The 25,008-nt window shown below is 42.0% G+C and overlaps 1 protein-coding gene across 4 annotated transcripts in view; it reads right to left on the reverse strand.

Moving 5' to 3' along the window:
* The window catches only part of UPF2 (UPF2 regulator of nonsense mediated mRNA decay), a 185,345-nt gene extending 162,304 nt beyond the window's left edge, over positions 1–23,041 (reverse strand). The window contains exons 1-3 of one of the 4 annotated variants that reach the window (XM_057498192.1): positions 22,881–23,041; positions 12,563–12,708; positions 11,219–11,388 (exon numbers count right to left, since the gene is read on the reverse strand). The gene's annotated coding sequence lies outside the window, so the exon portion shown is untranslated. Of the gene's footprint in view, positions 1–11,218; positions 11,389–12,562; positions 12,740–22,880 lie in introns of all 4 variants that reach the window. The other 3 variants (XM_057498190.1, XM_057498191.1, XM_036908120.2) reach the window with 3 other exon arrangements.
* Positions 23,042–25,008: the final 1,967 nt, after the last annotated feature.

Genomic DNA, 25,008 nt, shown 5'->3' on the forward strand with positions numbered 1-25,008 from the left:
GGGTTCACTTGGGTCAGCTTTTGCCTAAATGCCTCTGTTTACCGTTTGCTTCGCATTTACTCTTACATAGAAAATTGCCCTCCCAAACGGACTGTTGATGCTTCCTGTATTAAACTTTTTTTTCAAAACATACCAATAGCCCAGTCATTTAAAGGATAATGGAAGAGAAAGAATGTCAGACGAATACTGTTATTCTGTACCATTCATGAACGTTTATGAGAGTACTGTCCCACAACACCATACTGGTCGTAGCCACTACCTTCTCTTTAAAGTATTTTCTTTCTCATTTTCTCTAACTACCTTGAGAAAATGTATCTATGCTTTTGATAAGTAAATCCATTTTAAGTCAAGTCAATCTTTGCCTTTCATCAGGTGGTGAAAGGGAATCGTGAATACAGAAATCAAAAAAGAGGAGGGCTTTTTTTTCTCCACAATTATTTTTTTTATTAAAGTATCATTGATATACAATGTTATAGAAGTTTCACATGAACAACACTGTGGTTTGACATTCACCCATATTACCAAGTCCCCCATAACACACCACCTTGCAGTCACTGCCCATCAGCATAGTAAGATGCTAGAGTCAATACTTGTCTTCTCTGTGCTACACTACCGTCCCTGTGCCCCCGCCCCCACATTATGTGCGTTAATCATAATGCCCCTTAATCCCCTTATCCCTCACCACCCCCCTTCCCCACCTCCCCAGTCCCTTTCCTTTTGGTAACCATAAACCCATTCTTGGGTTCTGTGAGCCTGCTGCTGTTTTGTTCCTTCAGTTTTTGCTTTGTTCTTATACTCCACAGATGAGTGAAATCATTTGGTACTTGTCTTTCTTTGCCTGGCTTATGTGATTGAGCATAATACCTTCTAGTCACATCCATGTTGTTGCAAATGGTAGGATTCGTTTTCTTCTTATGACTGAGTAATATTCCATTATGAATATGTATCACATTTTCTTTATCCATTCATATACACATGGAAACATAGGTTGCTTTCATATGTTGGCTATTGTAAATAGTGCTGCAATAAACAGGGGTGCATATTTCTTTTTTGGAGGGGAATCGTGAATATACAATTACATAAGCAACATTGTGCTTCCCCATGCCACCCCCAACCCATGACATTATGTGTGCTAATCGCAATTCCCCCTTTTCCCCTTATCAATCCCTTCCCACCCATCACCCCAGTCCCTTTCCCTTTGGTAACTCTTAGTCCATTCTTGGGTTCTGGGAGTCTGCTGCTGTTTTGTCCCTTCAGTTTTTGCTTTGTTCTTACACTCCACAGATGAATGAAATCATTTGATACTTGTCTTTCTCCACCTGGCTTAATTCACTGAGCATAATGCCCTCTAGCTTCATCCATGTTGTTCCAAATGGTAGGAAATTAGTGTTCTCCTTATGGCTGAGTAATATTCGATTGTGTATATGTACCACATCTTCTTTATCCATTCATCTACAGATGAACACTTAGAATGCTTTCATTTCTTGGCTATTGTAAATAGTGCTGTAATAAACATAAGGGTGCATATGTCTTTTTTAATCTGTGATCCTGTTTTCTTAGGGTAAGTTCGTAAGAGTAAAATTTCTGGGTCAAATAGTATTTCTATTCTGAGTCTTTTGAGGAACCTCCATACTGCTTTCCACAATGGTTGAACTAATTTACATTCCCCCAGCAGTGTAGGAGGGTTCCCCTTTCTCCACATCCTCGCCAGCATGTGTTGTTGTCTGTCTTTTGGATGTTGGCCATCCTAACTGGTGTGAGGTGATATCTCATTGTGGTTTTAATTTGCATTTATCTGATGATTACAGATGTGGAGCATCTTTTCATGTGCCTGTTGGCTATCTGAATTTCTTCTTTGGACAAGTGTCTGTTCATATCCTCTGCCCATTTTGTAATCGGGTTATTTGCTTTTTGTTTGTTGAGGTGCATGAGCTCTTTATATTTTGGATGTCAAACCCTTATGGGATATGTCATTTACGAATATATTCTCCCATACTGTAGGATGTCTTTTTCTTCTGCTGATGGTGTCCTTTGTGGTACAGAAGCTTTTTAGTTTGATACAGTCGCACTTGTTCTTCTTTGCTTTTGTTTCCCTTGCCTGAAGAGGCATGTTCACAAAAAAAGATGCTCATGTTTATATTTAAGAGAGTTTTGCCTATGATTTACTTCTAAGAGTTTTATGGTTTCATGACTTACATTCAGGTCTTTGATCCATTTCGAGGTTACTTTTGTGTATGGAGGTAGAGATTAATCCCATTCATTCTCTCTCTCACATGTAGCTGTCCAGTTTTACCAACACCAGCTGTTGAAGAGGCTGTCATTTCCACATTGTATGTCCATGGCTCCTTTATCATATATTAATTGGCCATGTATTTGTGGGTTTATATCTGCACCCTCTATTCTGTTCCATTGAGCTACAGGTCTGTTCTTGGGCCAGTACCAAATTGTCTTGATTAGTGTGGCTTTGTAGTAGAGCCTGACATTGGGGAACGTAATCCCCCCCTGCTTTCTTCCCCCTTCTCAGGATTGCTTTGGCTGTCAGTATTTTGATAGGGCTGGTTCAGGGACCTGGTTTGTCTGTCAAGTTCTTGGGGGTTGTCTGGTCAGGTAAAACTAAAGTTATCCCAGACATAGTCATAGACAAGGTCCAGGCTTTCCCTACCCCTACCACTGTGGCAGTCAGTCGTACAAGAGTTTTTGGGTGTTTTGGGCTACTGGAGGGTGTTTACCCCACACTTGGCACAAATTCTGAAGGTCTTATACCAGTTGGTACAAAAGGGCATCAGGTGGGACTGTGATGAGACCTGTGCAGCTTTGTTTGGTGCTACTAAGCAAGCACTCAAGGCTGTTACAGTCCTTGAGTGTAATGGATTCATCAAGGCCCATCCAACGAAGGTAATAACCACCTATCCCATCGTGGGGTGGGTCCAAGACTGGACTCAAAGGCCAGGGAGTGGCATGGCACAGACACCTACACTGGCCAAATGGGGGCACATAGTTGCAGCAGCATACCACCCTCTCCCATAGCCCCTTGACTCGAGATCTCTAATGCTTATTTGGGCAAGTGATGTATACGAGTGGAAAGCAAGAAGAACTTGCACTTGAGCCATTGGTAGCCGAGAGTCCTTATCAGCAGGGAAAAGTCCCTATATGTAAGGATGCTTGGGATACAGACGGCTCCAGTTGTGGGCAGCCCTCGAAGTGGAGGGCTGTGACTTCCCATCCTGAGACTGAGACAATATGGATTTTAGAGGACTGAGAGGGGAAGAGCAGTCAATGGACTGAGTCACGGGCAGTATGGCTCACGATCATTCACCATAATCATGCCCTCCCCTGTAGTTGTGGGCACTGACAGCTGGGCTGTCTACCGGGCATGACCCTGTGGCTACCGACATGGTGCCATGCCAACTGGATGGTTGGGCCCCTTTGGGGGCAAGAGCTGTGGCAAGACCTATGGGCCTTTGGTCAGACTAAGACAGTTACTGTATATCATGTGTCTGGCCATTTGCCTTTGGCATCCCCAGTGAATGATGAAGCAGACACATTATTCGCCCATATGTGTTGGCTGGAAGGAAAGCCTGGCATCTGCCGTAGCCCAATGGTTATGTCAGCGCTTGTTGCACACATTGCAAAATACAATGTGAGCTGTAGCCTGTCGGTGGGGCTTGCCATTGACCTTTGAAGAAGTCAGCAGAGCCCAGGAGTGCCTTGTGTACTCAAAAAAGGGGACTTATATCAAGTCCTGCAGCAACACGGGAAATACTAAAGGGGATGATACCCCTTGTCTCAGGTGGCAGATAGACTATATTAGGTCTCTGCCCATATCAGAAGGATATCAGTATGCCATGACTTGTGTGGACACAGCTACTGGCCTGTTGGTTGCTTTTCCTGCACGTCATGCAGATCAGCAAAACACCAAGAGGGGCCTAGAGCATCTTTGCAGCCTATGGCTGGCCACAGGTGACTGAGAACAATCAAGGCACCCACTTGATTAGACATTCGTTACAAGGATGGGTTCAGCAATTAGGAACAGAGTGGAAATTTCATATACCATATAACTTACAAGGGCAGGCATGATAGAGATGTACAATGGTTTGTTGAAATCTGGCCTGAAGCCAGACACCAATGGTATACAGGGCTGGTCAGTTTGCTCATGGACAGTGCAACAGCATTTGAAAGAGAAGCCCCAAAAAGGAGCCTTGAGCCCTGTCAACAGGCTAACGCACATATTCCTGCCTCTCCTGTACAACTGTGTGTGCAAACCCAAGACGAGTTATTGAAGCCAGAATATGGCCAGCAGACCAACCTCCTGCTGCCAACCCCAACTGTGTTATACCCTGAGACACTGTTGAGTGGATGTGGTCCTGAACATTTCAACACATGGACCAGCTGTGACTGGCCTGTCTGGCACCTTGGGGAAAAGGCTTGTAAGCTGGCCTCCTGTGTGTTCCTGGAGTAATAGCAGAGTTGGCCTCCAAAGATCACGGTAGTGTACCTGAAACATCTGGGAGGTAAGAGCATCTTACAGGGAAGTTTAGTTTTATCTTTACGGCCAGTGCATGTACCTCCTGTAGCCCTATCTACTGACCCATCTGTAACTCGCACAGGGAGGGAGCTGAAACTCTGGTATACGAGACGAGGACGAGATCCCATTCCTGTCACTGTCCTGTCACAGGAAAACTCTCTTGCATGCATTCTGCCTGAGGGACAAGATTTGCCTATGCTGCTGTCATTAAAGCTGGTATCTTACCACCCTTAAACTTATTTTCTTCTACAGTCCTTGTGGCCTGGTATGTGCCCCACTGGCTGCAGCTTCCCTGTCACAACTTCTCTGTACTCCCTGCCCGTTCAGCTGCTGACTTCATGTGGAACAGCCCAGCTATAGACTTAATCTGCATGGGGGTTTGAACCTAGCTGAATACTCAGCTTGAGGATTATCATGATTTTTTGTCAATAGTCTGGGTATGGTGCTCCAGTTTTCTCGCACAGGGGCTGTTGTGGATGATGGGGCATGAGTACTTTGTGAGTCAAAATTTCTGGAGGATTGGGCTGTTGGTAAAATGGCAATATTTCCAGAATCTCTCACCTGGCCATAGTGCATCTCCATATCCCATAGGTGTTCCCAAGGGGAGGAGAGTAAAATTAGTCCATCTCCATATGAAAAGGCAATTATTTATTTATTTAATCACTTACTTACTTATTTATTGTGGTATCACTAATTTACAATTCCATGAGCAACATTATGGTTACTAGACTCCCCTGATCATCAAGTCCCCACCATCTACCCATTAGCAGTCACTGTGCATCAGTGTAGTAACATGCTATAGAATCACTACTTGTCTTCTCTGTGTTGTAAAGCTATCTCCGTGATCCCCCCTACATTATGTCTGCTAATTGAAATGCCCTTTTCCCCCATTGTCCCTCCCTTCCCACCCATCCTCCCCAGGCCCCTTCCCTTTGGTAACTGTTAGTCCATTCTTGGGTTCTGTGAGTCTACTGCTGTTTTGTTCCTTCTGTTTTTGCTTTGTTCTTATACTCCGCATATGAGTGAAATCATCTGATACTTGTCTTTTTCTGCCTGTCTTATTTCACTGAGCATAATACCCTCCAGCTCCATCCATGTTGTTGCAAATGGTAGGATTTGTTTTCTTCTTATGGCTGAATAATATTCCATTGTGTATATGTACTATCACCTCTGCTTTATCCATTCATCTACTGATGGACACGTAGGTTGCTTCCATTTCTTGGCTACTGTAAATAGTGCTGTGATAAACATAGGGGTGCATATATCTTTTTCAAACTGGGCTGTTGCATTATTAGGGTAAATTCCTAGGAATGGAATTCCTGGGTCAAAGGCATTTCTATTTTGAGTTTTCTGAGGAACCTCCATACTGCTTTCCATAATGTTTGAGCTAATTTACATTCCCCCCAGCAGTGTAGGAGGGTTCCCCTTTCTCTGCATCCTCACCAGCATGTATTGTTGTTTGTCTTTTGGATTGGCCATCCTAACTGGTATGAGGTGATATCTCATTGTGATTTTAATTTGCATTTCTCTGATGATTTCGATGTGGAGCATCTTTTCATGTGTGTGTTGGTCATCTGAATTTCTTCTTTGGAGAAGTGTCTGTTCAGATCCTCTGCCCATTTTTTAATTGGATTGTTTGCCTTTTATTTGTTGAGGTGTGTGAACTCTTTATATATTTTGGATGTCAACCACTTATGGGGTATGTCATTTATGAATATATTCTCCCATACTGTAGGATGCCTTTTTGTTCTATTGATGGTGCCCTTTGCTGTACAGAAGCTTTTCAGCTTGATATAATCACACTTGTTCATTTTTGCTTTTGTTTCCCCTGCCTAGGGAGATATGTTCATGAAGAAGTTGCTCATGTTTATGTCCAAGAGACTTTTGCCTATGTATTTTTCTAAGAGTTTTATGGTTTCATGACTTACATTCAGGACTTTGATCCATTTTGAATTTACTTTTGTGTATGGGATTAGACAATGATCCAGTTTGATTCTCTTACATGTAGCTGTCCAGTTTTGCCAACACCAGCTGTTGAAGAGGCTGTCATTTCCCCATTGTATATCCATGGCTCCTTTGTCGTATATTAATTGGCCATGTATATGTGGGTTTATATCTGGGCACTTTATTCTGTTCCACTGGTCTATGGGTCTGTTATGCTGCCAGTACCAGATTGTCTTGATTACTGTGGCTTTTTAGTAGAGCCTAAAGTTGGGAAGCGAGATCCCCCCTGCTTTATTCTTCCTTCTTAGGATTGCTTTGGCTATTTGGGGTCTTTTGTCATTCCATATGAATTTTACACCTATCTTCTCTAGTTCAATGAATAATGCTGTAGGTATTTTGATAGGGATTGCACTGAATCTTTAGATTGCTTTAGGCAGGATGGCCATTTTGACAGTATTAATTCTTCCTACCCAAGAGCATGGGATGAATTTCCATTTATTAGTGTCCTTTTTAATTTCTCTTAAGAGTGTCTTGTAGTTTTCAGGGTATAGGTCTTTCACTTCCTTGGTTAGGTTTATTCCTAAGTATTTTATTCTTTTTGATACAATTGTGAATGGAATAGTTTTCCTGATTTCTTTCTGTTAGTTCATCATTAGTGTAGAGGAATGCAACAGATTTCTGTGTATTAATTTTGTATCCTGCAACTTTGCTGAACTCAGATATTAGTTCTAGTAGTTTTGGAGTGGATTCTTTAGGGTTTTTTATGTACAATATCATGTCGTCTGCAAACAGGGACAGTTTGACTTCTTCCTTGCTAATCTGGATGTCTTTTTTTTCTTTGTGATCCATGATGCTGTGGCTAGGACCTCCAGCACTATTTTGAATGAAAGAGGTGAGAGTGGGCAACCTTGTCTTGTTCCTGATCTTATAGGAAAAGCTTTCAGCTTCTCACTGTTAAGTATAATGTTGGCTTTGAGTTTGTCATATATGGCCTTTATTATGTTTAGGTACACAATTGCCTTTTGTACCCATTTTTGTTGAGAGTTTTTATCATGAATGGATATTGAATTTTGTCGAATGCTTTTTCAGCATCTATGGATATGATTGTGTGGATTTTGTCCTTCTCATTGTTGGCATATTGGATGATGTTGATGGATTTTTTAATGTTGTACCATCCTCTCATTTCTGGGATGAATCCCACTTGCTTATGATGAATGATCTTTTTGATGTATTTTTCAATGCAGTTTCCTAATATTTTGTTGAGTATTTTTGAATCTATGTTCATCAGGGATATTGGTCTGTAATTTTCTTTTTTTGTGGGGTCTTTGCCTTATTTTTGGTATTAGAGTGATGTTGGCCTCATAGAATGAGTTTGGGAGTATTCCCTCCTCTTCTACTTTTTGGAAAACTTTAAGGAGGATGGGTATTAGGTCTTCACTAAATGTTTGATAAAATTCAGCAGTGAAACCAGCTGGTCTGGTAGTTGTGTTCTTAGGTAGTTTTTTCATTACCAATTGAATTTCTTTGCTGGTAATTGGTCTATTCATATTTGCTGTTTCTTCCTGGGTCAGTATTGGGAGGTTGTATTTTTCTAGAATGTTGTCCATTTATTCTAGGTTATCCAGTTTGTAACCATATAATTTTTCATAGTATTCTCTAATAATTCTTTGTATTCCTGTGGTGTCCATCATCATTTTTCCTTTCTCATTTCTGATTCTGTTAATATGTGTAGACTCCCTTTTTTTCTTGATAAGTCTGGCTAAGGTTTTATTTATTTTGTTTATTTTCTCAAAGAACAAGCTCCTCCTTTCATTGATTCTTTCTATTGTTTTATTCTTCTCAATTTTATTTATTTCTTCTCTATCTTTATTATGTCCCTCCTTCTACTGGCTTTGGGCCTCATTTGTTCTTCCTTTTCTGGTTTCATTAATTGTGTGTTTACACTGTTTATTTGGGTTTTTTCTTCTTTCCTGAGGTAGGCCTATATTGCAATATATTTCCATCTTAGCACAGCCTTTGCTGCATCCCACAGATTTTGTGGTGTTGAATTATTGTGGTCATTTGTCTCATATATTGCTTGATCTCTGTTTTTATTTGGTCATTGATCCATTGATAATGTAGGAGAATGTTATTAAGCCTCTATGTGTTTGTGGGCTTTTTCGCTTTGTGTAATTTATTTCTAGTTTCATACCTTTGTGACCTGAGAAGCTGGTTGGTACAATTTCAATCTTTTAAAATTTACTTAGGTTCTTTTTTCGGCCTAGTATATGAACTATTCTTGAAAATGTACCATGTGCACTTTAGAAGAATGTGTATACTCCTGCTATTGGATGGAGTGTTCTGTAGATGTCTGTTAGATCAATCTATTCTAATATGTTGTTCATTGCCTCTGCCTCTTTTCTTATTTTCTGTCTGGTTGATTGGCCCTTTGGAGTGAGTTGTGTGCTGAAGTTTCTTAAAATGAATGCATTCATTGCATTCTATTTCCCCCTTTAATTCTGATAGTATTTGTTTCACATATGTAGGTGATCCTGTGTTGGGTGCATAGCTATTTATAATAGTTATCTCCTCTTGTTGGGCTGTCCCTTTAATAATTATATAAAGTCCTTCTTTGTCTCATTACTTTCTTAGTTTTGAAGTCTATTTTGTCTGATACAAGTTACAACTCCTGCTTTTTTTCTCACTATTAGATGCATGTAATATCTTTTTCCATCACTTTACTTTCAGTCTGTGTATGTCTTGGTTTTGAAGTGAGTCTCTTGTAGGCAGCATATAGATGGGTCTTGTTTTTTTATCCATTCAGTGACTCTGTCTTTTGTTTGGTGCATTCAGACTATTTACATTTAGGGTGATTATCAATAGGTATATACTTACTGCCATTGCAGGCTTTAGATTCATGCTTACCAAAGTTTAAGGGTAATTCCCTTACTATCTAACAATCTAATTTAACTCGCTTTGCATGCTATTATAAACACAACCTAAAGGTTCTTTTTTTTTTTCATTCTTCCTCTTCCCCCTCCATTCTTTGTATGTCATGAGTCATATTCTGTACTCTTTGTCTACCCCGTGGGTGACATCTATTTAGCCTTAGGAATACTTCCATCTATAGGAGTCCCTCCAAAATGCAGTGGAGAGGTGGTTTGTGGGAGGTAAATTCTCTCAGCTTTTGCTTATCTTCAAATTGTTTAACCTCTCCTTCAAATTTAAATGATAACCTTGCTGGGTAGAGTATTCTTGGTTCAAAGCCCTTCTGCATCATTGCATTAAATATACCATGCCACTCCCTTCTGACCTGTAAGGTTTCTGTTGAGATGTCTGATGATAGCCTGATGGGTTTTCCTTTGTATGTGATCTTTTTTCTCTGTCTATCTGCTTTTTAAAGTCTGTCTTTATCCTTGATCTTTGCCATTTTAATTATTATATGTCTTGATGTCTTCCTTGGGTCCCTTGTATTGGGAGATCTGTGTACCTCCAAGGCTTGAGAGACTATCTCCTTTCCCAGATTGGGTAGGTTTTCAGCAATTACCTCCTCAATGACACTTTTTATCCCTTTTTCTCTCTTCTTCTTCTTCTGGTACCCCTATAATGCGAATACTGTTCCATTTGGATTGGTCTCACAGTTCTCTCAATATTCTTTCATTCTTAGAGATTCTTTTTTCTCTCTGTGCGTCATCTTCTTTGTGTTCCTCTTCTCTAATTTCTATCCCATTTACAATCTCTTCTACTACATCTAATCTGCTTTTAAATCCCTCCATTGTATGTTTCATTTCAGATATGGAATTTCTTAATGATTGAATCTCCAACTTAAATTTGTTCCTGAGTTCTTGAATATTTCTCTGTACCTCCATAATAAGCATGTTTATGATTTTTATTTTGAACTCTCTTTCAAGAAGATTGGTGAATTCAGTTTCATTTGGCACTTTTTCTGGGGTTTGTGAGATTTTGGTCTGAACCATGTTCTTTTAATGTTTAATATTTCTGTGTGGTGCCCTCTAGTGCCCAGAAGCTCCAGTCTCTGCTCAGCCCCTAGAGTGAGGCTGGGGATCGTATGGGAGCAGTGCTGGTGCATGCGGGAAAGAAAGAGCTGTTTCCTGATTCCTGTCTGGGGTACCTTTCACCAGTGTCAGAGCCAGTGGGCCAAGCCCACAGGTGTAAGCCTCTGTGCTTTGCGTCTCCAGCTGTTGTAGGTGGGGTCTACCTCTGGCTGGCCTGATGCCAGTGCAGTGACTGCTGGTTTGCGAACTGGTGCCGGCAAGCCAGGAGGAAGGTGCAGCAGGCTGCATATCACAGTGTGGGGCTATGGAGCTGAGCAGCCAGCCAGGGGTATGGAGTGCCTGAAGCTCCTCAAAGTTCCCAATCAGCTGGGCAGATGGTGCCCAGACAACCTTGTTCCCCTATCCCTTCTCTGCGCAGCAAGCTCCATGCAAACCCTGCCCCTTCAGCAGCCTTCTCACTGCTAGGAAGCCTGTCAGATTGCCTGCCTTTCCTTATTCCCAGAGTGGCCAGGTGTGGATCCCATCCTCCACAAACAGTCGTAATGTGTCTCTCAAGCACTCTACCTGTCCCAGCTCCCCAACCTCCAGAGTACCACTCAGTGTAGGTTTCTGCTTGCAAAGCAGATCTCCAGGGCTAGGTGGTCAGCAGTCCCAGGCTTCCACCCCTCCCCCACTCTGTTTCTCTTCCTCCCACCAGTGAGCTGGGGTGGGGGAAGGGCCTGGGTCCCACTGGATCAAGGATTTTGTACGTTACCCTGTTTCGTGAGGTCTGCTCTGTTCATACGGTCTGTATGCAGTCTGGTGAAGCCTTCTTTCCTGTTGCTGTTTTAGGGCTAGTTGTATTAATTAACTATATTTTCATACTATTTGTGGTTTTGGGAAGAGTTCTCCTTCTCACCTCTCTTGCCGTCATCTTGAATCTCTCTGTCAAAGATACATATTTAAAACTAGAACACTTGGATAGTTCTAGGTAGAGGTCTTTCAGCACCATCCATAATGAATACAAAATAGTGATTTATAACCACAACACTCTTTTGCCTATAATCAATATGTCAAAGCTTTACAAATTTCTTTCCACCAACAGAGATTACACATGACCCTTGAAATTACAACCAATTTTCTCAGCAAGAACCCTGCTTTCAAGACAAGGCAAAACACTTGTCTAGTCTGAACCATGAAAGCTTTTGGTCTAGAAGTCTAGAGAAACAAGATTCCATGATAAATATTAGTAAAAAAAAAATCACAGCTGATCTGTCTATCACCTCAAATGACCTTCCCATTTTTCCTTTTAGTATCCCAAGTTCTTCCTTCAATTTTTCATTTTCATGACTCAAAGTCATTAGGCATTCTTTGGCTTCTTTGCTATCGCAAAAAAACCCAAAAAACAAAAAAAGGCGTTCTTCTGTTTCTCTGTCCAGGCTGAAAGCTCCTCAAATCACTCCTTCATAGCTTGATTATTTAGCTTCATGGCCTCTGTGAGGCGTTCAGAGGGAGGGTGTTACACACCAGACTTGATCTGATGAATCAAATCCCCTTTAGTATCTTTCACCTCATACCTCTGAATCTAAGATGTCAGGCTTGGCCTGCATCCTATGGTCAGCAGGAAAAAGACTAGAACAAATAAGTGGCTTTTACCTCCAGGCTAGACTAGCGGGTCTAATGTCATTTCCAGTCCTCAAAACTCACCAGAAAATAAAATTGATTTGGGTTTTCCACTGTAGCCCAAATACTAGAGGACAGATTCAAACACTGGTCCTGCCAAAAGCCATGGTTTGAGACACCAGAATGCTTTCTCTTAACAAATAATATTGAGGACTAACTCTGTAATAACAGCACCCTTTTTTCCCTTTTCCTTTTAAATGGACTGTCATTATGCCATTTCCTTGAGATAGAGAAAGTACTTTTTATTGTTACCTGTATCCAAACATAAATAATGGAAAGAATTTTAGCCTTATCAAATGCTAAATTCTGTTCTCTTTCTTCCCTCAGGGAAACAGAGAAGGTAGTTTGCCCACAAGCCTACAGCAAAGGGATTCCACTCATGAAGGCCCCAGGTGAAATGAGAAACATGGGGTCGGGTGGGCAAGGTGCTGCTCACCTTTCAGCTGATGGTTCTCAGTTAGGAGTTCTTTCATCTGCTGCAGCAGCTCCTCTGGAGTGAACGTGTCCAGGTTTGGGTGAGCCAGATTTGGGGGTCCATTTTCTGTGGTTTCATTGGGGCTGTCTTCCTTCTCAGTCAGGCAGCTAAGTGGTTGGTGGGACATGGCAGCAGTATCTATGGAAAAGTCACAAGCTGAAATTGTAGCTGTCCCCTTCTACAAGGGGTCCCCATGAGTCCCACAGTTCCATTAGTAATTACTAGTAAGTATTCCAAAAGTTGCCTACTTTCTCTTCAATTATATTTAGAACATTCTTCCTTTTAAACAGAAAGGCATATCTTAGCTTCAGTGTGCCTGTGTGTGTGTATATAAAGGGGTACAGTGAAGAGCTGGGAAATGGAGGAGCAGAGAAAAGCATGATATGATGCTTGAGAATCCTAACACAAGCAATTCAATAGGGTTCCTATATATTTATATATATACATATCTGTAGATATGGGCAAAGGATCATTAAATTGATTCTTCCACACAAATCTTTAATCTGAAGCTCAAAGTTCCATATTGTGGGTGAATTATAGACCATGTGAATTATATCTCAAGAAACCTGTTAAAAACCTCCATATTTTATTTCTTGTATTTTTGGAGAATAGGAGAACATATTTCTGAATGCTTACTATGTGCTGAATCACGACACCAGACATGTTTTCTACCCTCACTAAAATTCAACTAGGTAGTTATTTTACAGTTGATGGAGCTGAGTTCACAGTAGTTTTTTAAAACTGCATGGTCTACTTCTTATTTTTTCTTATTAAGGGATTATTCTTTTTTCCTGAGGTAGGCCTGTACTGCAATATACTTCCCTGTTACCACTGCCTTTGCTGCATCCCATAGATTTTGCTGTGTTGAATTATTGTTGTCATTTGTCTCTATTGCTTGATCTGTTTTTATTCAGTCATTGATCCATTGACTATGTAGGAGCATGTTATATTAAGCCTCCATGTGTTTGTGGGATTTTTCATATTGTGTAATTTATTTCTAGTTTCATACCTTTGAGGTCTGAGAAGCTGGTTGGTACAATTTCAATCTTTTTAATATTGAAAATATCCCATGTGAACTTGAGAAGAATGTGTATCCTGCTGCTTCTGGGTGGAGTGTTTCTATAGGTGTCTGTTAGGTACAACTGTTCTAATGTGTTGTTCCTTTGTCTCCTTATTTATTTTCTTTTTGTTTGATCTGTCCTTTGGAGTGAGTAGTGTGTTGAAGTCTCCTAAAATGAATGCATTGCATTCTATTTCCCCCTTTAATTCTGTTAGTATTCGTTTCACATATGTAGGTGCTCCTGTGTTGGATGCATATATATATTTTTTGATATCGTTAATGTACAATTACTTGAACAACATTATGGTTACTAGACTCCCGCTATTATCAAGTCTCCCCTACATACCCCATTACAGTCACTGTCCATCAGCATCGTAAGATGCGATAGAATCATTACTTGTCTTCTCTGTATATACTGCCTTCCCCATGTCCCCAAACCCCTACATTATGTGTGCTAATCATAATGCCCAGTTTTCCCCCTTATCCCTCCCTTCCCACCCATCCTCCCCAGGCCCTTTTCCTTTGGTAACTGTTAGTCCATTCTTGGGTTCTGTGAGTCTGCTGCTGTTTTATTCCTTCAGTTTTTACTTTGTTCTTAAACTCCACATGACTGAAATCATTTGATAATTGTCTTTCTCTGCCTGGCTTATTTCACTGAGCATAATACCCTCCAGCACCATCCATGTTGCTGCAAATGGTAGGATTTGTTTTCTTCTTGTGGCTGAATAGTATTCTATTGTGTATATATACCACATCTTCTTTATCCATTCATCTACTGATGGACACTTAGGTAGCCTCCATTTCTTGGCTATTGTAAATAGTGCTACAATAAATACAGGAGTGCATATGTCTTTTTCTAACTGGGATCCTGCATTCTTAGGGTAAACTCCTAAGAGTGGAATTCCGGGTCAAATGGTATTTCGATTCTGAGTCTTTTGAGGAACCCCCATACTGCTTTCTACAATGGTTGATCTAGTTTACATTCCCACCAGCAGTGTAGGAGGGTTCCCCTTTCTCCACATCTTCGCCAACATTTGTTGTTCTTTGTCTTTTGGATGTTGGCCATCCTAACTGGTGTGAGGTGATATTGTGGTTTTAATTTGCATTTCCCTGATGATTAGCAATGTGGAGCATCTATTCATGTGTCTGTTGGCTATCTGAATTTCTTCTTTGGAGAACTGTCTGTTCAGATCCTCTGCCCATTTTTTTATTGGATTATTTGCTTTTTGTTTGTTGAGGTGTGTGAGCTCTTTATACATTTTGGATGTCAACCCTTTATCGGATCTGTCATTTATGAATATATTCTCCCATACTGTAGGATGTCTTTTTGTTCTACTGATGGTATCCTTTGCTATACAGAAGCTTTTTAGTTTGATACAGTCCCACTTGTTCACTTTTGCTTTTGTTTCTCTTGCCCAGGAAGAAGTTGCTCATGTTTATGTCCAAGAGATTTTTGCCTATACTTTTTTTCTAAAAGTTTTATGGTTTTCTGATGTACATTCAGGCCTTTGATCCATTTTGAGTTTACTTTTCTGTATGGGGTTCGACAATAATCCAGTTTCATTCTCTTACATGTAGCTGTCCAGTTTTGCCAACACCAGCTGTTGGCAAGAGGCTGTCATTTCCCCATTGTATATCCATGGCTCCTTTATCATATATTAATTGACCATGTATGCTTGGGTTTATATTTGGACTCTCTAGTCTGTTCCACTGGTCTATGGGTCTGTTCTTGTGCCAGTACCAAATTGTCTTGATTACTGTGGCTTTGTAGTAGAGCTTGAAGTCAGGGAGCATAATTCTCCCTACTTTATTCTTCCCTCTCAGGATTGCTTTGGATATTCGGGGTCTTTTGTGGTTCCTGCATAGATATTTATAGTGGTTATATCCTCTTGTTAGAGAAACCCCTTTATCATCATGTAATGTCATTCTTTGTCTCTTATTACTTTGTTTGTTTTGAATTCTATTTTGTCTGATAAAAGTACTGCAACACCTGCTTTTTTCTCCCTATTGTTTGCATGAAATATCTTTTTCCATCCCTTCACTTTTAGTCTGTGTATGTCTTTGGGTTTGAAGTAAGTCTCTTGTAGGCAGCATACAGACAGCTCTTGTTTTTTTATCCATTCAGTGACTCTATGTCTTTTGATTGGTGCATTCAGACCATTTACATTTAGGGTAATTATCAATAGGTATGTATTTATTGCAATTGCAGGCTTTATATTCATGGTTACCAAAGGTTCAAGGGTAATTCCCTTACAATCTAACAGTCTAATTTAACTCACTTCATATGCTATTACAAACACAACCTAAAGGTTTTTTTTTTTCCTTGTTCTTTCTCGTCCATTCTTTATATATTAGGTATCATATTCTGTACTCTTTGTCTATCCCTTGATTGACTTTGGTTGTAGTTGATTTGATTTTGCATCTGCTTAGTAATTAATTGTTCTACTTTATTTACTGTGGTTTTATTTTCCCTGATGACAGCTATTTAGCCTTAAGAACACTTCCATCTATAGCAGTCCCTCCAAAATACACTGTAGAAGTGGTTTGTGGGAGGTAAATTCGCTCAGCTTTTCCTTATCTGAAAATTGTTTAATCCTTCCTTAAAATTTAAATGATAATCTTGCCGGATAGAGTATTCTTGGTTCAAGGCCCTTCTGCATCGTTGCATTAAATATATCATGCCACTCCCTTCTTGCTGTAAGGTTTCTTTTGACAAGTCTGATGATAGCCTGGTAGGTTTTCCTTTGTAGGTGATCTTTTTGCTCTCTCTAGCTGCTTTTAAAAGTCTGTCCTTATCCTTGATCTGTTGCATTTTAATTATTATATGTCTTGATGTTATCTTTCTTGGGTGCTTTGTGTTGGGAGATCTGTGCACCTCCATGGCCTGGGACACTTTCTTCTTCCTCAGGTTTGGGAAGTTTTCCACAATTACCTCCTCAAAGACCCTTTCTATCCCTTTTTCTCTCTCTTCTTCTGGTACCCCTATAATGCAAATATTGTTCCATTTGGATTGGTCACACAGTTCTCTCAATATTCTTTGATTCCTAGAGATCCTTTTTTCTCTTTGTGCCTCAGCTTCTTTGTATTCTTGTTCTCTAATTTGTAGTCCATTTACCATCTCTTCTACTACATTTAATCTGCTTTTAAATTCCACTATTGTATGTTTCATTTCAGATACGGAATTTCTTAATAATTGTATCTCTGTCTTAAATTCATGGCTGAGTTTTTGAATATTTTTCTGTACCACCATGAGGATGTTTATGATTTTTATTTTGAACTCTCTTTCAGGAAGATTGGTGAGTTCAGTTTTACTTCATCCTTTTTCTAGTGTTTGTGAGATTTTAGTTGGAACCAGTTTCCTTTGACATTTCATATTTGTATTTGGTGTCCTCTACTGCCCAGAAGCTCTAATCTCTGGAGCTGCTCAACCCCTGGAGTGATGTCCGGGGTCACAGGGGAGCAGCACTGGTGCCTGGGGATAGGAAAGAGCTGTTTGCTGCTTCCCGGCTGCGGTGCCTGTCTCCACTGTCAGATCCAGTGGGCCAAGCACACAGGTGTAAGCCTCTGTGCTTAGTGTCTGTAGCTGCCATAGGTGGAGCCTCCCTGACTGGCCTGACACCAGGGCAGGGACTGCCAGTTTGCAAGCTGGTGCCAGCAGGCCAGGAGGAAGGCACAGCATGCTGCGTATCACAGTGGGGGGCCTTGGAGCTGAGTAGGCAGGCAGAGGGATGGAGTACCTGAAGCTCCTGAAAGTTCCCAACCTGCTGGGCAGAGCATACCCAAACAACCTTGTCCACCTATCTGTTCTTCCGAACAGCAAGCTCCGTGCAATCCCCACCCCTTTAGCAGCCCTCTCCTTGGTAGGAAGCTTCTCAGACTGCCTGTCTTTCCTTTGTTCCAGAGCAGCCAGATGTGGATCCCTGTTCTCCACAAATGGCTGGAATTTCAGTTTCTCCAAGTATTCCACCTGTCTTAGCTTTCCAACACCACTAATCTCCAGATAACCATGCAAAGTAAGTTTGTGCTCCCACAGCAGATCTCCAGGCTGGGTTTTCAGCAATTCTACGCTTCCACCACCTCCCCACGCTGTTTCTCTTCCTCCCACTGATGAGCTGGAGTGGGGCAGGGGCTTGGGTCCCGCCAGTTCAAGGCTTTGGTATGTTACCCGGTTTTGTGAGGTCTGCTCTGTTCTCAAGATGTATGCAGTCTGGTAAAGCCTTCTATCCTGTTGCTCTTTTAGGATTAGTTGTATTAACTATATTTTTATATTATATGGTGTTTGGGGAGGAGTTCTCTGTCTCTCCTCTCACGCTGCCATCTTTAATCCACAGGACCTAAAGCTGAGCTCACAGTTTTATGGCTCATCCAAGGTTATGTTATAAGAGGCACAACCACATATCAAGGATGATTTTCTAAAATCCAGCCCTGTAATATAGTAAAGTACTACTTCATAGTTAGGCTTTTGATAGGCAATAATTTTTCAAAGCACACTAAAAAGACTAAAAAATCTTATTTATTTCATATTCTGAGACAATTTTAAGCATATCACTTTATTTTGTAGCAGGGTTTTAATGGGGACATAAATATGATAGATGAGTATATCCCAGCTCTACTTCTTTATGGCTACCACCTGGGCAAACACAGAAATCTCTTGTAATGACTACCTACATGCTACAGGCAAACATTTTCTTTCTCATATTTCACTAATATGATGCTAATAAGCCTTTCCAGGAGTAACTGCATAGTCACTGAGTCACTGGGAGATGAAGAAAGAGAAGCACCCTCTCTAGGATGTTTCACTGTGTCCTAACATCCATGAGAGCTTTCTCAGTGCACATGGAGAAAAATGCAACCAAACACATGGACCTGCTTAGGCCTGAAGGGCCTTGTAGGTCATCAGAGACAGTGATGTTGACAGGAGAGTGGGCCAAGGCACTACAGCCTGGGTGACATCTCCCTGGAAAGCTAGCAAAAGGAAAAAGCATTCTTGTGAAATTCCTTGAGGAGGGTAGCGATTTTACAAAGTGAAAACACTGATAAAACATTAGATTCAATTGTGAGCCTTCTGAAGGCATCTATATTTCACATAGCCTAATTCATTTAGGAAAGAAGTCTAATGCTGAAGGGTGCTCTCTTAGCATGAGGTGACTACAAGAGACTGCTTTAGTCTTCTCCAGGAAAGTAATTTGGATTTTTATGCATAAAATAATTTGTATAAAAATAATTTGAGTAAAGCCAGCTTCTGGCTTTCCATACAATTCATCTTTGCACAGTATGAGATGCTGGCACTAACATTTCATAAAAGTGGGTTTTTACTACAGTACAGTGTTCCTACTTATTTTGCTGAGCAATACTAAAATCTAAGGTAATAGACAAAAAAGATAAAATCCTCATACTGTGTATTATTTACTTGTCAACATTAAATTTCCTTAGGCATTATACTATACTTTGTAAAAGTAAATGGAAATATACAACAGATTTTTTTAAAGTATATAAGCAGATATCCAGAGATGTGTTTGGTTTCATTTTATCATATGTACACATTTCTCGTTAATGGTTTTTCTAAGAGAGAAGAAAGGGAAGAAAAAGAGGTGACAGGAAAGGAAAGGGCAGTGGGAAGGGAAGAAAAGAGAGATTTTCTCCTGAAAATTATTCTGCTATTTTTCCTCCTCTACTTCCCTTTATACCCCCACCACACCTTTAGATGCAACCATAATAAAGCTTAAACTGGTTCTAGTTGTTATATTGGTATTCCTAATTTTGTCAGGTTGCCCAGATTTTATAAGGACATGAGGAAAAAAGGCTGTATTGTGATAAAGGAGACAGTAAAAACAACACTGAGTGCCACTAACAGACATGTGATCTTCAGAAGTCACTTAACCTTATTACGATTTATTGACTGGTCTAGCAAATGATGAGCATTACAGTGGCTTTTGGCTCAAAAACGCTGTGTAAAGTTTTCTTAAGCTTCTAACAAGACCACAGTCCCAACACATGTACCCTAGCACAGTCACGGCCATAACACCCTCCCTCACTAACACACATGCCTATACTAGGTATAATAAACTCTTGGTTATCGGCATTGCTAGGAAAAATTATTTGGTGATTCAGATGCCATAGTAAATAAGAAGTCAGCATATAGGCCAAACATAAGCATGAAATACTTATTACCACAATTTTACTAAAAGCAATTTAATAGATTTTTGGTAACTCAAAGGGAACTTTATGATTTTAGAGTATTTTGGGGGCATCATTATGAGTTTTCACAGAATAGCGCGTACATGAAATGTTGTGGATAAAATGTAAGTTCCTGTCTCATCTGGCCCTGGATGGCTAGCTCACTACACAGGTATGGGCAATACATCGTTATTGACTCTATATAAAGAGCTCTGCCCAGTGCTCTGGCTGACATGGTGGCATGGCTGCAAGGCTGCAGGAGAGCAGAACAGAGGCTGGAGTGGTGGCAGTGCTGAGGACAGAGACTGGGACGGCTGTGCGGGCAGAGAGGCCCAGAGGACGGCTGTGGAGGCAGAGGGGCCCAGAGGCAGAGACCGGCTTGCTGCAAGCAGACTCGCTCTGAGTGAACAAGATTTTAGTGACTGACCTGCCACCGTGGAAATAAAGTTGGGTATATCCCTTTCACCCCAAGAATGTTCTACTGTCATTTCTTTGGTCACATTGAATCCATAGTGATCTTGCCCAAGGCTGAAACCCATTGGCAAGACAAATTCTCAAAGTTTTTAGTATCACCTTGAGCTATTTTTGTTGGTCAAACACAGAGATGCAGTATAAATCCTTCTGCACATCTTCAAAGGTTATGGAATAACCAAGGTTCTATCTAGTAACAGAATTTCTAATAAAAAGGCAACATATCTGGATCTGGTACATGTCATTTCTCAGCAAAGGTGATGTTTAACTACAAGGAGAGTGAATTAACACAGGATTCATCAAGATTTTACCAATAAGGAAGAATGAATGCCTTTTGTCCACTGCTGTGTCCCCAGCACCTAGAATATCCTGACATATTCGGGGGTTCAACAAATACTTGCTGAATGAATGTTCTAGCCTCCTCCATAGTGTCTCTCTCATCTCTTTCCACTACAGCCCCACTACCTCCATGCTTTCTTCACTGATACAAGATCATCCCCTGCTTAAAACCCTTCCCATACAGCACAGAGTTCCAGCTCCCAAGCAAGACAAACATGGCCTTTCAAATTACAGTCCCCACTTACCCACCCAGTACCGTCTCCTGTCATGATGCTGCTTGGGGCCAAGCCCATTAGGGGCTCACAGTTCCCTGCATTTTTTGGTTTCTCCCCTTCTATCTGTTCTTTGCTCTGCCTGAAATGTCTGGCCCTGCTTTTTCCCTGGCAAATACCCACTGGACAGCTCAATGTCCAGCACAATCTATGTCCTGTGTCACATGAACCATTTTTACGTCTGAGCTCCCAGAAGCACTTTGTGTGTCCCCCCTCCTCCCCTCCACCTTACTCTGCAAAGTACTGTTATCATCATAGGCCAGTCCATCTTCCTGTCAAACTTAATCAAGGTCCCTATGTTATTCTTCTTAGAGACTGGCACAAAGCAGACTCTCAGTAAGTGTCGTAATGAAATTAAAATATAGTAATCTGGTATTTTAAAGTCTAACATTTGTAAAACACTTTCTGTCATGTGGGGGTCAAACCCTGAATGCAAGTATTATCCATTTTTCTAGAGTTCTACAGCACTCATTTCCAAGTTCTTGAATTCAACTTTGAAAGCTTATTTTGAAAACTAGTACTGTTTTTCATAACACTACAAAGATACCTGGATGTCATTTCATAACATATTCTATTATTCGATCCTCATGCACACGTCAAAGTGAAAAAAAGACTTTTAAAATAATTTTTCTTAATGAAATGGTTTATTTTTTTAGAAGAGCTTGATTTCTTCCTTTTCCTATTCCATAGATTTAAACAAACATACCAAAGAGTCCAAGTCTCTATAAAAGGGAGAAAAAGTAGGGCTTGGAGAAGAGAATATCTATGCACCCCTATTTTAGGGAGAGGGTTCAGTAGGAAGGCAATACAGTGACCAATTCCTTTTAAGAATAAAATTTCTTTTTGAAGGGTTTTGTTGTATTTCATAGGATAATACGCAACCTGAGGTCAGTTACAAAAAAAAGGAAAGATGTTCCTTTTACAATGTACACAATATATAAAGAACCACTAAAATGGGCCCAGTAGAAAAACAGATCAATCCCTCTGAAGACTCCAATCACTGTATTCGCTCACAGGCCACATTTAAACTTCACTTGCTCTCTCAATTCCAGGGCAGTCCCCGGCCTTGGCCTCTGCCCCAGGATCTGTTCAGCCCAGGACAAACTGGGAACATCCTAGGAGTTAGGCAGGACCCCCTAGCTCTTCTCTTCCTCCACAAAGAGCAAGGGGTGTTGACAGTGCCTTCTGTTAATAGTGCCGCCTCGCTTAACCAGATCTGAGGCTTTTGAGGTCCTAACACCACCTTACAGTTTTAGGCTTCGGTTTTCCATTTCATTCTTCATTGGTTCTGTGGCATACATTACCATTCAACAGTTTTCCTGGTGGATGAGGCCTGACCGGAACCTGCGTTTCATTTTCTGTTAGCAATGTTTACTGCCTCCAGCTTACACATTTCCAACAGCAAAAAACAACTGGGGTTCTCAGCTTCTTTAAGTACTCATATGCTCTCTCCCTGTATGTGTACATACACACACACATATGCTCTCTGAGACACCAGGCTTTGTGAAGATTTGTTTCAGCTGTTCAGCACCTCCCACCATCTGAGGTCCCTTGTTCCTCAGTGTGCAGGGGACACATCCTCCACCTGCAGTGGTTTTTGTCTTCCAAAGGTGTAGCCTTAACCCTTTCCCTTATAATGAGGGACTGGCTGTCTATGATCATTGCCAACCTGCGGGAGGATGTCACCCTTAAACCACCTTCGTGACCTACACAGGACGTCACCTGCGGCCAGCCAAGCTGGTAAAAGGGGGGAAGGGCGCTTTGGTACGGCCGCCATGCCGCCTTTTGCCACCCGGTGAGGTTCCTCTGGGGCTTGGAAGCCCTCCCAGAGGAGGGGACGCCCCACCCCTTGCCATCCCCAAAGGTTCTGGGTCCCGGAGGGGACTGCGGAAACGACTTCCAGGGCAGAAAAGGAGCCACGCCCTCTCTGAGCCCCTGTCCCCCTCCTGCCCCGGCTCACCCGGCGCCCGCGCTCGGCCTCTCTCGGGGTCACTGCTTCTTCGGCATCGTGCCCACTGGGCCAGGGCTCCAGACCCGGACGCAGACGATAACCAAGGACGGTTCTGGGCAACCTCGTCTGAAGGAGACTCGGGCTGACATGCGGCGTGGCGACCCAGGCCAGCACCACTCAGTTGACCGCTGCGCAGCCTCCCCGGCTCTGCCAGGGACTTTCCCGGGACCTGCCACGGCCCCGCCCCCTCCGCAGAGACGCGCCCCGCCCTCCCCGCCCTCCCCGCCCCCTCCGCCCCGTCGAGGGCCCCGCCCTCCACCATGGCTCGCCTAGCCGTCCCCGCCCCTCCACAGACCCCGCCCCTCTCCTGCGTGCCTCCTCAGTGTCCTAATCCTGCAGGGCCCTCTCGGTCACGGCCCGGACTCCTGGCAATGCGGGTGACGTTGACTTGTCAGTGTGACTGCCGTGAGGGATGGTGATAATCAAATAAACTGTCAATAATGTGTGTGGAACCGGTCTTCCCCTGGGTGTCCCTATAGAAGGCCCGAGCCACAGGGGGTCGCTGCGTCCACAGAAAGAGGGCAGTCCCAGGCGTCCTTAGAGGCCATGATCGCTGTTAGGGGCTTTAAATCTAGCTGTAGTTAACTGAGCATGCCTGACATCCACCGACTTTGTCCTTAAAATACACCTTTAGGTGTGCAAAGCCTGCAGGATGCTTCTTGGGCTCTTGTTCCCAGGGAACAGGCTGACTTTTGATACCTGGATGCTTCAGGTGCCCTAGACAGGTGGGATTACTGGATTGTCCTGGACTGTGTCTAGAAGGCCTAAATATTCATCTGCATTGTACTGAGAAGAGAAGATGCCTCCCAGTTACTTATAGTCTTTATTTAGACCACTTGGTGTGATTATTTACTTACTTTATTGAAGGCACATTAGTTTGTATGAGAGCTACTTCAGACCCTCTTGGGGGGTTATATAAATTACATGCACTGTCTTACCTTTCCAAAATCCAAAAAATCCTGAATTCTGAAACAGCTTGTCCAAAGACTTTAAATAAGGGATCTAGATCTACAGCACCTACTTACTGCCTAAGGTCATTGTGAGGATTAGGGGTTAATACAGGACTCTCAGAACAATACCTGGTAGGCTATTATTATTTCTGGTGTTAGAGCCAGTTCTGTCTTAGCCTGAATAGTCCAGGGTGGTGCTCCTCTCACACTTCTGCGAGTAGATGGAATCTAAGTGCAGCTAAGATGCGGTTTTGCAGTAGGTGAATGCAAAGCAATATAGTAGGGTATTTCATGAGATATTCGTTTCATGCTCTCTGCGTTCTCCCCTCTCCCCACCTCTTCCCCCCCTGTTGCTCTGTTTGGAGAAGGCAGCTATAGCCCCTTTGTATTTCTTACCTCAAGGGAATTTACAGGTCTCTTGGAAGACCAACCTCTCATCTCGTCTTTTGAGAAAGCCCAATCTTAGGAAATACATTATCTACCCCAGGTGTCTTGGAGGGAGAAGGGAGAGGGCCCAGGTTGGGTGGGGGTACTTTCACAGCAGCTGGAGGGAAGAATGACTGCACTAGAGGGGGAGGGAGGTGGCGGTTGGTGGTCGCAGGAGCCTCAGAGACTTGAGCCGCAGCCCCTGCAGCACCAGGGCACAGGGCACACTCTTGGAGGGACGGAGCCATGTGAGGCATCTATTGGACTCTGGGAACCTGGTTCCACAGCCTCAGCAGATTCTGAAATCCAGGCTTGTCTCTGTAAATAACAAGCAAACTGCCCTCTCCTTGTAAGAATCCTATGGGAATATGATGGTATCAGCATCAATGGGCAGGTCAAGGTAACAGGCTGAAGAATAAATGACCCTCACTCCTGTGGGCACTAAAATCCCTCCTGGATTTTTCCATGACCCCAGGGAAGGAAGGCCTCCACTCAAAGCCTCAGTGATGCCTGAGGGTAGATTTCTCTCCTCCTACAGGCAGGGGTAGAGAGAAAGTAAAGATATGCAACATTTTATGCACATCTGAGTTAGAAGTCTGTCAACCTTAAAAATAAGATAGTTATTTGATTAACAAAATGAGTTTATTTGGGGATAGCAGAGGAATTGCAATGCAGGACAATCAAACTATGGCAAACCATAG

Source organism: Manis pentadactyla, chromosome 3, assembly GCF_030020395.1.
Source record: "Manis pentadactyla isolate mManPen7 chromosome 3, mManPen7.hap1, whole genome shotgun sequence".
Classification (NCBI taxonomy): Eukaryota; Metazoa; Chordata; class Mammalia; order Pholidota; family Manidae; genus Manis; species Manis pentadactyla.